Here is a 14,823-nt window from a genome sequence, read left to right as displayed (position 1 = left end):
GGAGGAGCAATCAGAGTGCTAATGAAATCATTGTTGTTGGTATTTGAGAAATCACACAACTTGGTGTTCTCTTGAGTCATGATGACTTCACAACAAGATTGCACTCAAAAACAAATCTGACGAGAAAACAAAGAACGAAAAAGAGGGCGAATAAAATGGCAAATTTTTGTGAAGTGAGGGAGAAGAAAACGAGAGGCAAATGGCAAATAATGTAAATTGCGAGGATATGAGATTTGTGATTAGGAACCTGGTTGATGTTGAAGATCCTCCCCGGCAACGGTGGCAGAAATCGGCGTGGAGCCGGGAGACTATCTTGACTTGACCCTACCCGGCAACGGCGCCAGAAATTCCTTTTGATGTCTACTAGAACTACGTCGGTATTTCCCCAAAGCGGAAGGGATGATGCAGTATAGCGACGGTAGGTATTTTCCTTAGTGATGAGACCAAGGTTATCAAACCAGTAGGAGAACCTCCTCACACCAAGTAAACAATACCTGCACACAAATAACAAATACTTGCAACCTGGCGTCTTAAAGGGGTTGTCAATCCCTTTCGGGTACGGCGACTCAAGATAGGCAAATAATGTGAGGTAAAAGGGGTAGATAGGATAAATAGATTGCGGAACAAATAAATTGCAGCAAGGTATTTTGTGTTTTTGGTTTAATAGAACTGAAAATAAATGCAAAGGAAAATAGATTGCAAAGGAAAATATGATGAAAACAGACCCGGGGGCCGTAGGTTTCACTAGTGGCTTCTCTGGAGAAAAATAGCAAACGGTGGGAAAACAATTACTGTTGGGCAATTGATAGAACTTCAAATAATCATGACGATATCTAGGCAATGATCATTATATAGGCATCATCCAAGATTAGTAGACCGACTCCTACCTGCATCTACTACTATTACTCCACACATCGACCGCTATCCAGCATGCATCTAGTGTATTAAGTTCATCGAAAAACGGAGTAATGCAATAAGAACGATGACATGATGTAGACAAGATCCATTTATCTATTTATGTAGGTATAGACTGTTGGGAATGTAGTATTTCAAAATAATTCCTACGATCACGCAAGATCTATCTAGGAGAAGCATAGTAATGAGCGGGGAGAGTGTGTCCACGTACCCTCGTAGACCGAAAGCGGAAGCGTTATGTAACGCGGTTGATGTAGTCGAACGTCTTCGCGATCCAACCGATCAACTACCGAACGCACGTCACCTCCGCGATCTGCACACGTTCATCTTGGTGACATCCCTCGAACTCTAGATCCAACTGAGGCCGAGGGAGAGTTCCGTCAGCACGACAGTGTGGTGACGGTGATGATGAAGTTACCGGCACAGGGCTTCGCCTAAGCACTACGACGATATGACCGAGGTGGAAATCTGTGGAGGGGGCACCGCACACGGCTAAAAGATCAACTTGATCAACTTGTGTGTGTATGAGGTGCCCCCTCCCCCTTATTTAAAGGAGGAGAGGGGAGGCCGGCCGGCCCTCCTTGGCGCACCCCCAAGAGGGGAATCCTACTAGGACTCCAAGTCCTAGTAGGTTTCCACCTAAAGAGAGAGAGGGGAAAGGAAGGAGAGGGAGAGGGGGAAGGAAAGGAGGGCACTGCCCCCCTTCCTTGTCCTATTCGTACACAAGGGGGAGGGGGCGCGACCGGCCGTGGCCGCCCCTCTCTATCCACTAAGACCCATCGAGGCCAATACTTACCCCAGGGGTTCTGATAACACTCCAGCACTCCGGTTTTATCCGAAACTTCTCTGGAACACTTATGTTGTCCGAATATAGTCGTCCAATATATCAATCTTTATGTATCAACCATTTAGAGAATCCTCGTCATGTCTGTGATCACATCCGAGACCCTAACAACCTTTGGTACATTATATCACATAAACTCGTAATACCAATCGCCATCAAACGTTAAGCGTGCGGACCCTACAGGTTCGAGAATTATGTATACATGACCGAGACACGTCTCCGGTCAATAACCAATAGCGGAACCTGGATGCTCATATTGGTTCCTACATATTCTATGAAGATCTTTATCGGCAAACCGCATAACAACATACGTTGTTCCCTTTGTCATCGATATGTTAGTTTCCCGAGATTCGATCGTCGGTATCATCATACCTAGTTCAATCTTGTTACCAGCAAGTATCTTTACTTGTTCCATAATACTTCATCCCACAACTAAATCATTAGTCACAATGCTTGCAAGTCTTATAGTGATGAGCATTACCGAGCGGGCCCAGAGATACCTCTCTGAAACACAGATTGACAAATCCTGATCTATGCCAACCCAACAAACACCTTCAGAGAGACCTGTAGAGCACCTTTCTAATCACCCTTTTACGTTGTGACGTTTGGTAGCACACAAAGTGTTCCTCCGGTATTCGGGAGTTGCATAATCTCATAGTCTGAGGAACTTGTATAAGTCATGAAGAAAGCAGTAGCAATGAAACTAACACGATCATAATGCTAAGCTAACGGATAGGTCAGGTCCATCACATCATTCTCATAATGATGTGATCCCGTTCATCAAATGACAACACATGTCTATGGTTAGGAAACATAACCATCTTTGATTAACGAGCTAGTCAAGTAGAGGCATACTAGGGACTATATGTTTTTCTATGTATTCGCACATGTACTAAGTTTCCGGTTAATTCAATTCTAGCATGAATAATAAACATTTATCATGAATTAAGGAAATAAATAATAACTTTATTATTGCCTCTAGGGCATATTTCCTTCGGTCTCCCACTTGCACTAGAGTCAATAATCTAGATTACATAGTAATGATTCTAACACCCATGGAGCTTTGGTGATGATCATGTTTTGCTCGTGGAAGAGGCTTAGTCAATGGGTCTGCAACATTCAGATTTGTGTGTATCTTGAAAATCTCTATGTCCCCCTCCGACACTTGATGACAGATGGAATTGAAGCGTCTCTTGATGTGCTTGGTTCTCTTATGAAATATGGATTCCTTTGCCAAGGCAATTGCACCAGTATTGTCACAAAAGATTTTCATTGGACCCGATGCACTAGGTATGACACCTAGATCAGATATGAACTCCTTCATTTGTTGCTTCCGAAGCAGCAATGTACTCCGCTTCACACGTAGATCCCGCCACGACACTCTGCTTGGAACTGCACCAACTAACAGCTCCTCCATTCAATAAAAATACGTATCCGGTTTGCGACTTAGAGTCATCCGGATCAATGTCAAAGCTTGCATCGACGTAACCATTTACGACGAGCTCTTTTTCACCTCCATAAACGAGAAACATATCCTTAGTCCTTTTCAGGTATTTCAGGATGTTCTTGACCATTGTCCAGTGCTCCACTCCGGGATTACTTTGGTACCTCCCTGTTATGCTTATAGCAAGGCACACATCAGGTTTGGTACACAGCATTGCATACATGATAGAACCTATGGCTGAAGTATAGGGAATGACTTTCATTTTCTCTCTATCTTCCGAAGTGGTCAGGAATTGAGTCTGACTCAACTTCACACCTTGTAACATAGGCAAGAACCCTTTCTTTGACTGATCCATTTTGAACTTCTTCAAAACGTTATCAAGGTATGTGCTTTGTGAAAGTCCAATTAAGTGTCTTGATATATCTCTATAGATCTTGATGCCCAATATGTAAGCAGCTTCTCTGAGACCTTTCATAGAAAAACTCTTATTCAAGTATCCCTTTATGCTATCTAGAAATTCTATATCATTTCCAATCAACAATATGTCATCTACATATAATATCAAAAATGCTACAGAGCTCCCACTCAGTTTCATGTAAATACAGGCTTCTCCAAAAGTCTGTATAAAACCATATGATTTGATCACACTATCAAAGCGCTTATTCCAACTCCGATAGGCTTGCACCAGTCCATAAATGGATCGCTGGAGCTTGAACACTTTGTTAGCACCCTTTGGGTCGACAAAACCTTCTAGTTGCATCATATACAACTCTTATTCCAGAAATCCATTCAGGAATGCAGTTTTGACATCCATTTGCCAAATTTCATAATCATAAAATGCAGCAATTGCTAACATGATTCGGACAGACTTAAGCATCGCTACGGGTGACAAAGTCTCATCGTAGTCAACTCCTTGAACTTGTTGAAAACCTCTCGCAACAAGTTGAGCTTTGTAAACAGTAACATTACCGTCTACGTTGGTCTACTTCTTAAAGATCCATTTATTTTCTATGGCTTGCCGATCATTGAGCAAGTCCACCAAAGTCCACACTTTGTTCTCATACATGGATCCCATCTCAGATTTCATGGCCTCAAGCCATTTTGCGGAATCTGGGCTCATCGTCACTTCCTCATAGTTCGTAGGTTCATCAAGGTCTAGAACGTGACTTCCAGAACATGCATGATTACCATACAACTCTGGTGCAGATCTTACTCTGGAAGACCTACGAGGTTCGGTAGTAACTTGATCTAAACTTTCATGATCATCATCATTAACTTCCTCACTAATTGGTGTAGGAATCACTGGAACTGTTTTTTTATGAACTACTTTCCAATAAGGGAGAAGGTACAGTTACCTCATCAAGTTCTACTTTCCTCCCACTCACTACTTTCAAGAGAAACTCCTTTTCTAGAAAGGATCCATTCTTAGCAACAAAGATTTTGCCTCCGGATCTGTGATAGAAGGTGTACCCAATAGTTTCCTTTGGGTATCCTATGAAGACACACTTCTCCGATTTGGGTTCAAGCTTATCAAGTTGAAGCTTTTTCACATAAGCATCGCAGCCCCAAACTTTAAGAAATGACAACTTTGGTTTCTTGCCAAACCACAGTTCATAAGGCATCGTCTCAACGGATTTTGATGGTGCCCTATTTAAAGTGAATGCAGCCGTCTCTAAAGCATAACCCCAAAATGATAGCAGTAAATCAGTAAGAGACATCATAGATCGCACCATATCCAATAAAGTACGATTAAGACTTTCGGACACACCATTTCGCTGTGGTGTTCCAGGTGGCGTTAGTTGTGAAACTATCCCATGTTGTTTCAGATGAAGACCAAACTCGTAACTCAAATATTCTCCTCCACGATCAGATCATAGAAACTTTATTTTCTTGTTACAATGATTTTCCACTTCACTCTGAAATTCTTTGAACTTTTCAAATGTTTCAGACTTATGCTTCATCAAGTAGATATGACCATATCTGCTCAAATCATCTATGAAAGTAAGAAAATAACGATACCCGCCACGAGCCTCAATACTCATTGGACCGCATACATTAGTATGTATTATTTCCAATAAGTCAGTAGCTCATTCCATTGTTTCGAAAAACGGAGTTTTGGTCATCTTGCCCATAAGGCACGGTTCGCAAGCACCAAGTGATTCATAATCAAGTGATTCCAAAAGTCCATCAGCATGGAGTTTCTTCATGCGTCTTACACCGATATGACCCAAACGGTAGTGCCATAAATAAGTTGCACTATCATTATTAACTTTGCATATTTTGGCTTGAATATTATGAATATATGTATCATCACTATCGAGATTCAATAAAAATAGACCACTCAGCAAGGGTGCATGACCATAAAAGATATTACTCATATAACTAGAACAGCCATTATTCTCTGATTTAAATTAATAACCGTCTCGCATCAAACAAGATCCAGATATAATGTTCATGCTCAACGCTGGCACCAAATAACAATTATTCAAGTCTAAAACTAATCTCGATGGTAGATGTAGAGGTAGCGTGCCGACGGCAATCACATCGACCTTGGAACCATTTCCCACGCGCATCGTCACCTCGTCCTTAGCCAATCTTCGTTTAATCTGTAGCCCCTGTTTCGAGTTGCAAATATGAGTAACAGAACCAGTATCAAATACCCAGGCGCTACTAGGAGCATTAGTAAGGTACACATCAATAACATGTATATCAAATATACCTTTCACTTTGCCATCCTTCTTATCCGCCAAATACATGGGGCAGTTCCGCTTCCAGTGACCAGTCCCTTTGTAGTAGAAGCACTCAGTTTCAGGCTTAGGTCCAGACTTGGGTTTCTTCTCTTGAGCAGCAACCTTTTTGCCGTTCTTCTTGAAGTTCCCCTTCTTCCCTTTACCCTTTTTCTTGAAACTAGTGGTCTTATTGACCATCAACACTTGATGCTCCTTTTTTATTTCTACCTCCGCAGCTTTTAGCATCGCAAAGAGCTCGGGAATAGTCTTGTTCATCCCTTGCATATTGTAGTTCATCACGAAGCCTTTATAGCTTGGTGGCAGTGATTGAAGAACTCCATCAATGACACAATCAACTGGAAGATCAAGTCTCAGCCGAGTCAATTGGTTATGGTACCCAGAAATTCTAAGTATGTGTTCACTAACAGAACTATTCTCCTCCATTTTGCAGCTGTAGAACTTGTTGGAGACTTCATATCTCCCAACTCGGGCATTTGCTTGAAATAGTAACTTCAACTCTTGGAAGATCTCATCTGCTCCATTACGTTCAAAATGTCTTTGAAGTCCCGATTCTAAGTTGTAAAGCATGGCACACTAAACTATCCAGTAGTCATCATCTTTGCTCTGCCAGACGTTCTTAACATCATCAATAGCATCTGCAGCTGGCCTGGCACCTAGCGGTGCTTCCAGGATGTAATTCTTCTATGCAGCAATGAGGATAATCCTCAAGTTACGGACCCAGTCTGTGTAGTTGCTACCATCATCTTTAAACTTAGCTTTTTCTAGGAACGCGCTAAAATTCAAAGGAATGGTAGCATGGGCCATTGATCTACAATAACATAGACATGCAAAATAACTATCACGACTAAGTTCATGATAAATTTAAGTTCGATTAATCATATTGCTTAAGAACTCCCACTTAGATAGACATCCCTCTAATCATCTAAGTGATCACGTGATCCAAATTAACTAAATCATGTCCGATCATCGCGTGAGATGGAGTAGTTTTCAATGGTGAACATCACTATGTTGATCATATCTACTATATGATTCACGTTCGACCTTTCGGTCTCAGTGTTCCAAGGCCATATCTACATATGCTAGGCTCGTCAAGTTTAACCCGAGTATTCTGCATATGCAAAACTACCTTGCACCTGTTGTATGTGAACGTAGAGCTTATCACACTCGATCATCACGTGGTGTCTCGGCACGACGAATTGTAGCAACGGTGCATACTCAGGGAGAACACTTATACCTTAAAATTTAGTAAGGGATCATCTTATAATGCTACCGCCGTACTAAGCAAAATAAGATGCATAAAATTTAAACATCACATGCAATCAAAATATGTGACATGATATGGCCATCATCATCTTGTGCTCATGATCTCCATCACCGAAGCATCATCATGATCTCCATCATCATCGGCGCGACACCTTGATCTCCATTGTAGCATTGTTGTCGTCTTGCCAACTATTGTTACTACGACTATCGCTACTGCTTAGTGATAAAGTAAAAACAATTACAAGGTGATTGCATTGCATAGAATAAAGCGACAACCATATGGCTCCTGCCAGTTGCCGATAACTTTGTTACAAAACATGATCATCTCATACAACAATTTATATCACATCATGCTTGACCATATCATATCATAGCAAGCCCTGCAAAAACAAGTTAGACGTCCTCTACTTTGTTGTTGCAAGTTTTACGTGGCTGCTGCGGGCTTCTAGCAAGAACCGTTCTTACCTATGCATCAAAACCACAACAATTTTTCATCAAGTGTGTTGTTTTAACCTTCAACAAGGATCGGGCGTAGCCACACTCGATTCAACTAAAGTTGGAGAAACAGACACCCGCCAGCCAACTATGCATAAGCACGTCGGTAGAACCAGTCTCATGAACGAGGTCATGTAATGTCGGTCCGGGCCGCTTCATCCAACAATACCGCTGAATCAAAGTATGACATGCTGGTAAGCAATATGACAATTATCGCCCACAACTCTTTGTGTTCTACTCGTGCATATAACATTTACGCATAGACCTGGCTCGGATGCCACTGTTGGGGAACATAGTATTTCAAAACAATCCCTACGATCACGCAAGACCTATCTAGGAGAAGCATAGCAACGAGCGGGGAGAGTGTGTCCACGTACCCTCGTAGAATTAAAGAGGATGCGTTATGTAACGCGGTTGATGTAGTCGAACGTCTTCGTGATCCAACCGATCAAGTACCGAATGCATGGCACCTCCGCGATCTGCACATGTTCAGCTCAGTGATGTCCCTCGAACTCTAGATCTAGCTGAGGTCGAGGGATTGTTCCGTCAGCATGACAGCATGGTGACGATGATGTTGAAGTTACCGGCACAGGGCTTCGCCTAAGCACTACGACGATATGATCGAGGTGGAAATCTATGGAGGGGGGCACCGCACACGGCTCAACTTGATCAACTTGTGTGTGTGTATGGGGTGCCCCCCTCCCCCGTATATAAAGGAGGAGAGGGGAGGCCGGCTGGCCCTCCTTGGCGCGCCCCCAAGAGGGGAATCCTACTAGGACTCCAAGTCCTAGTAGGTTTCCACCTAAAGGGAGAGTGGGAAAGGAAGGAGAGGGAGAGGGGGAAGGAAAGGGGGGTGCCCCTCCTTACTTGTCCTATTCGGACTCAAGGGGGAGGAGGCGCGTGGCCTGCCCTGGCCGCCCCTCTCTCTCTCCACTAAGGCCCATTGAGGCCCAATAGTTCCCCGGGGGGTTCCGATAACCCTCCGGCACTCCGATTTTATCCGAAACTTCTCTGGAACACTTCCAGTGTCCGAATATAGTCGTCCAATATATCAATCTTTATGTATCGACCATTTCGAGAATCCTCCTCATGTCCGTGATCACATCCGGGACTCGGAACAACCTTCGGTACATCATATCACATAAACTCATAATACCAATCATCATCGAACATTAAGCATGCGGACCCTACGGGTTTGAGAACTATGTACACATGACCGACACACGTCTCCGGTCAATAACCAATAGCAGAACCTGGATGCTCATATTGGTTCCTACATATTCTATGAAGATCTTTATCGGTCAAACTGCATAACAACATACGTTGTTCCCTTCATCATCGGTATGTTACTTGCCCGAGATTCGATCGTTGGTGTCATCATACCTAGTTCAATCTCATTACCGGCAAGTCTCTTTACTCGTTCCGTATTACTTCATCCCGCAACTAACTTAGTAGTCACAATGCTTGCAAGGCTTATAATGTTGAGCATTACCGAGAGGACCCAGAGATACCTCTCCGAAACACGGAGTGACAAATCCAGATCTATGCCAACCCAACGAACACCTTCGGAGACACCTGTAGAGCACCTTTATAATCATCCTTTTATGTTGAGATGTTTGGTAGAACACAAAGTGTTCCTCCAGTATTTGGGAGTTGCATAATCTCATAGTCTGAGGAAATTGTATAAGTCATGAAGAAAGTAGTAGCAATGAAACTGACATGATCATAATGCTAAGCTAACAGATGGGTCATGTCCACAACATCATTCTCCTAATTATGTGATCCCGTTCATAAAATGACAACACATGTCTATGGTTAGGAAACATAACCATCTTTGATTAACGAGCTAGTCAAGTAGAGGCATACTAGGGACTATATGTTTTGTCTACGTATTCACACATGTACTAAGTTTCCAGTTAATAAAATTCTAGCATGAATAATAAACATTTATCATGAATTAAGGAAATAAATAATAACTTTATTATTGCCTCTAGGGCATATTTCCTTCATAGACCCCATCTTGTTATCCTTAGTAGTTAGTAGCAATGATACATACATGTCGGTTCCCCTTCTGTCACTGGGATTAAGCACCGTAAGATCAAACCCACTACAAAGCACCTCTTCCCATTGCAAGATAAATAGATCAAGTTGGCCAAAAAAAACCAAATATTGGGGAATAAATACGAGGCTATAAGCAATCATGCATATAAGAGATCAAAGAAGACTCAAATAAATTTCATGGATAAAAACATAGATTTGATCATAAACTCAAAGTTCATTGGATCCCAACAAACACACCGCAAAAAGGCTTACATCATATGGATCTTCAAGAGACCATTGTATTAATAATCAAGAGAGGGAGAAAGAGGAAGCCATCTAGCTACTAACTACGAACCCCTAGGTGTACGAAGAACTACTCACGCATCATCGGAGAGGCACCAATGGAAGTGGTGAACCCCTCTGTGATGGTGTCTAGATTGGATCTGGTGGTTCTGGACTCTGCGGCGGCTAGAATTGATTTTTGTCGACTCCCCTAGGGTTTTTGGAATATTGAGGTATTTACAGAGCAAAGAGGTGGTTCAAGGGGCACCCAAGGTGGGCACAACCCACCAGGGTGCGCCTGGGCCTCCTGGCGTGCCCTGGTGGGTGTTGCTCCCCTCGAGGCACCCCCAGGTGCTTCCTTAGACCACTGGATGTCTTCTTGCCCAAAAAATCCTCAGGAAGTTTCGCTGTGTTTGGTCTCCATTTGATATTGATTTCCTACGATGTACAAAACATGTAGAAAACAGCAACTAGCACTGGGCACAATGTCAATAGGTTAGTACCAAAAAATGATATAAAATGGCTATAAAATGATTGTAAAACATCCAAGAATGATAATATAACAACATGGAACAATCAAAAATTATAGATATGTTGGAGACGTATCAGTAGCCCGGCCCATACGCCTTGAAAAAGTCTGACCCGGCCCGACATGACCTTGCCCATGGGTCGGGCCTGGGCCTAGATTTTGAGCCCGGTGACCAAGCAGTGTCGGGCTCGGTCCCGTCATATTTGCAGTTTAGGGAAGAGGCCCAGCCTGAGGCCCGACGGGCTTTTTGTGTGATGGGCTGGGCTTGGGCCTGATTTTCATGCTCAATGGTTGGGTCGGGCCAGGCTTGGGCCTAGGTTTTCTACATCGGGCTTTGGTAGGCCTGGCCCGAAGCCCGACCCGGTCCGATGGATGGCTAGGTATATCTTAAGGGCATTAGTCCTACTCTATGTCAGCACAATATTAATATGGAGCCTGATGCTAAGCCAGTCATTGATCATCAATGAATCCTAAAATGAAGGATGTGGAAAGAACCAAAATATTAAAGCTTCTGGAAGCAGGTATAATTTATCATATAGTTAATAGTAGATGGGTAAGTCCTGCTCATTTTTTCCTAAGAAAAGAGGCATTACTGTTGTTTCTAATGATAAAAATGAACTCATCCCACAAAAAATTGTAACTGGTTATAGGATTGTAATTGATTTCAGGAAATTAAACAAAGCTACTAGAAAATATCATTACCCCTTGCCTTTTATTGATCAAATGTTAGAAAGACTGTCTAAGCATACACACTTCTGTTTCCTAGATGGATACTCTGGTTTCTCTCAAATGCCTATGTCAAAAGAAGATCAAGATAAAAATTACTTTTACTTGTCCTTTTGCAACTTATGCTTATAGATGTATGCCTTTTGGTTTACGTAATGCACCTACTACCTTTCAAAGATGTACAACTGATATATTCTTTGATTTTTGTGAAAAGTTGTTGAGGTATTCATGGATGATTTTTATGTTTATGGAACTTCTTTTTATGACTGCTTAAGTAACCATGATTGAGTTTTGCAGAGATGTGAAGAAACTTATCTTGTCTTGAATTGGGAGAAGTGTCACTTTATGGTGAATGAAGGTATAGTCCTCAGGCATAAAATTTCTGAAAGAGGTATTGAGGTAGATAAAGCTAATGTTGATGCAATTGAGAAAATGCCATGTCCTAAAGATATAAAAGGTATAAGAAGCTTCCTTGGTCATACTGGTTTTTATAGAAGATTTATTAAAGACTTCTCTAAAATTTCTAGTCCTCTTACTAATCTTTTGAAAAAATATGTTCAATTTGTTTTTATGATGATTGCATAGAATCCTTTGAAATACTTAAGAAAGTTATAATCTCTGCACCAATTGCTCAACCAACTGCCTGGAATGTGCCTTTTAAAATTATGTGTGATGCTAGTGTGATGAGGACATGCTACCTTGGATACGACCAAAAATGTTGCATACTTGCATATTTGTGAAGTGACTTCTTATAAGAATTAGGCAATAATTTATTTATTTTTATTCAATACAAAATACTTCACCTATTTTTATTTCATGCCTAAATGCAGAATTGTTGAAAACTTGTACGGGCTATGTGTGAAGACAAAGGAAAAGAAAATGATTAATTAGGTGTTGTTCAAGAAGTTGTCTCGCATCAAAGGAAGTGATTTTGTGTTGTTCAAAAAGTCCTCTCACATTTCTTTTGGCCCAAGAGAAGATAGAGTCTAAGTCCCCCACATTCTGGACTCAAATTCGGACTACATAGACATACCCGAATCAAAACGGCAAGAACTCTTTCGTTCGGACTCCGAATTGGGTGATTGTTTTTTGTTGGAAAGTTTATTTCGTGAACTTTCCAAGAATTGATTCACCTTCAAAATCGCCCAGAGCATTGAAATATTGAAGGTACAATCTAAAGATGCAGCAGAATCTGAGTCAAACTACAAATCCAAAGGTGTTGCATCACCTCCACTTGGGCCCACGGGCCTTGTACGGCCAAGGGTTAGTTTTAGGATGCCTTGGGACGTCCTCCCACCTCCTTGGCCACCACCCCTTGCTCCTACATAAGGAGATAAATCTAGTAGCTCTTTGCTTGGGATTTGTTTAGTTAAAAGTTAGCCATTGCAACTTTGTGTACTTTGTTTGTGTCTAACGACCAGGCCAAGACCGCTTGATCCCCAGTTTTATCAATACTTCGTCTATATTTGTAATATTTGGATTCTTTTATCATATTCTTGCTTGTTCTTTGATTGCATGCAGGAATAGACCTTCGTGGTCAGGCTGATCGTGCTTCCAGCGTCGTAAGTAACCTTAAGAGATTGGTTTAGCAGTTGCTAAGGCGCAACATCGTGCATGTTTGTAGTCGAATCGTCAAAGTTGACTCCACCAAATCGATAGTTATCATCTCACTGAAAGATCGGGACACCCTCGCCTCTATCAAGTGGTATCAATTTTCAGGTTGCTCGGTGAGAATTTCCAGTTATCCCTTCATTAGATTTATTTTATTACCTATTGTCCAAGAAAAAGCCAAAAAAATAGATTTGTTCATCCTTTGTCCAAGTCCGTCCGAGCCTTACAATTTTTCTTTTCATTGTTTGCATAGTTGAATTATCGGTTGCATCGTCGTGTCGAGTTGATGGTCTTAGTGTCCAGTTCCTTTGGAGTTTCTAGTTCTATTCACATTAGTCACACCGCCGCTGCATCATTATCAGTTCCGCTGTCCACCACCTCCATCCATCAATTTCCACCATGTGCCACCCATCATTCATTGTCATAATCATAGTTGAGGTCATTTCCATATTCACTTGATCCAATTTGTATCTTATCTAGTTTGTTTTGGAAGAGAGAAAAGAGTAAAAAAAGTGAAAGAAAAAACAGAGAAGAAGAAAAGTAAAAAAAGTGAGAACAAAAAGAGAGAAGAAAAAGAGAGAAATTTCGGATCTATCTAGACTCAATCTCGTATCTGAATTCGGATTGTAATCTGTTTTGTGCAGTGTTCAATAAAATAGGCATATCTTTCTGATACAAAGTCCATTTTGGCTCCACGAGTACTCAAATTAAAGCTAGGACAAGACGCATCTGAATAGTTGCAAAAGCTACTTCAATATCTGGCACCTCAAAATCGGCTTCTAAATAGGTCTTTTTGCCCTCCGAAGTTTGTGGACCAAGTTTGTTACAGTATTTCAGGCGAGCTTTAGAATTTTTTGCCTCCACATACCAACTCGGAACAGAGTGATTCTTTTTGCATATGAAAGCTTGAGTCAGTAAATTGGTGGTGGTGGATTGATGGGGAAAGGTGGTGGTGGTGCATAGTACACTTGCCCGGCAAGGGTTGCTTCGGGGCACAGCGACTACGTGCGTATGGGGGTGTGAGCGGTCTAAACTTCTAACCTATCAAATCGTTGCCATGGGCCTCCTTTTATAGATCAAGGGGTTACCATAGTGGAAAATTAGTCATTAGACACTGATATGATAGAAAATAGTCCTACCACACCTAACTCTGCAGGCCGACAGCATGCATTATATGCGCCGCTTAGTGTCACATCGTTGGTTGCCCGGCAAGGCCTGCCGGGCTAATTCGCCGGCTCTACGCCTACTCGCTTGACACGTCACTGGAAGGTGTCATCTATGAGTTTCCTCAGTAGGAAGGGACGTTGAGGGAGTCCCGGACTAGGGGGTGTCCGGATAGCCGAACTACCATCATCGGCCGGACTCCAAGACTATGAAGATACAAGATTGAAGACTTCGTCCCGTGTCCGGATGGGACTTTCCTTAGCGTGGAAGGCAAGCTTGGCAATACGGATATGTAGATCTCCTACCATTGTAACCGACTCTGTGTAACCCTAGCCCTCTCCGGTGTCTATATAAACCGGATGGCTTTAGTCCATAGGACGAACAACAATCATACCATAGGCTAGCTTCTAGGGTTTAGCCTCCTTGATCTCGTGGTAGATCTACTCTTGTAACCCACATCATCAATATTAATCAAGCACGACGTAGGGTCTTACCTCCATCAAGACGGACCGAACCTGGGTAAAAACATCGTGTCCCTCGTCTCTTGTTACCATCCGCCTAGACGCACAGTTCGGGACCCCCTACCCGAGATCCGCCGGTTTTGACACCGACATTGGTGCTTTCATTGAGAGTTCCTCTGTGTCGTCACCGATAGGCTCGATGGCTTCTTCGATCATCAAAGACGATGCAGTCCAGGGTGAGACCTTCCTCCCCGGACAGATCTCGTATTCGGCGGCTTCGCACTGCGGGCCAATTCGCT

The sequence above is a fragment of the Triticum dicoccoides genome, chromosome 1B, assembly GCF_002162155.2.
Source record: "Triticum dicoccoides isolate Atlit2015 ecotype Zavitan chromosome 1B, WEW_v2.0, whole genome shotgun sequence".
NCBI classification, from domain to species: Eukaryota; Viridiplantae; Streptophyta; class Magnoliopsida; order Poales; family Poaceae; genus Triticum; species Triticum dicoccoides.
This window is presented reverse-complemented; position numbering follows the sequence as displayed.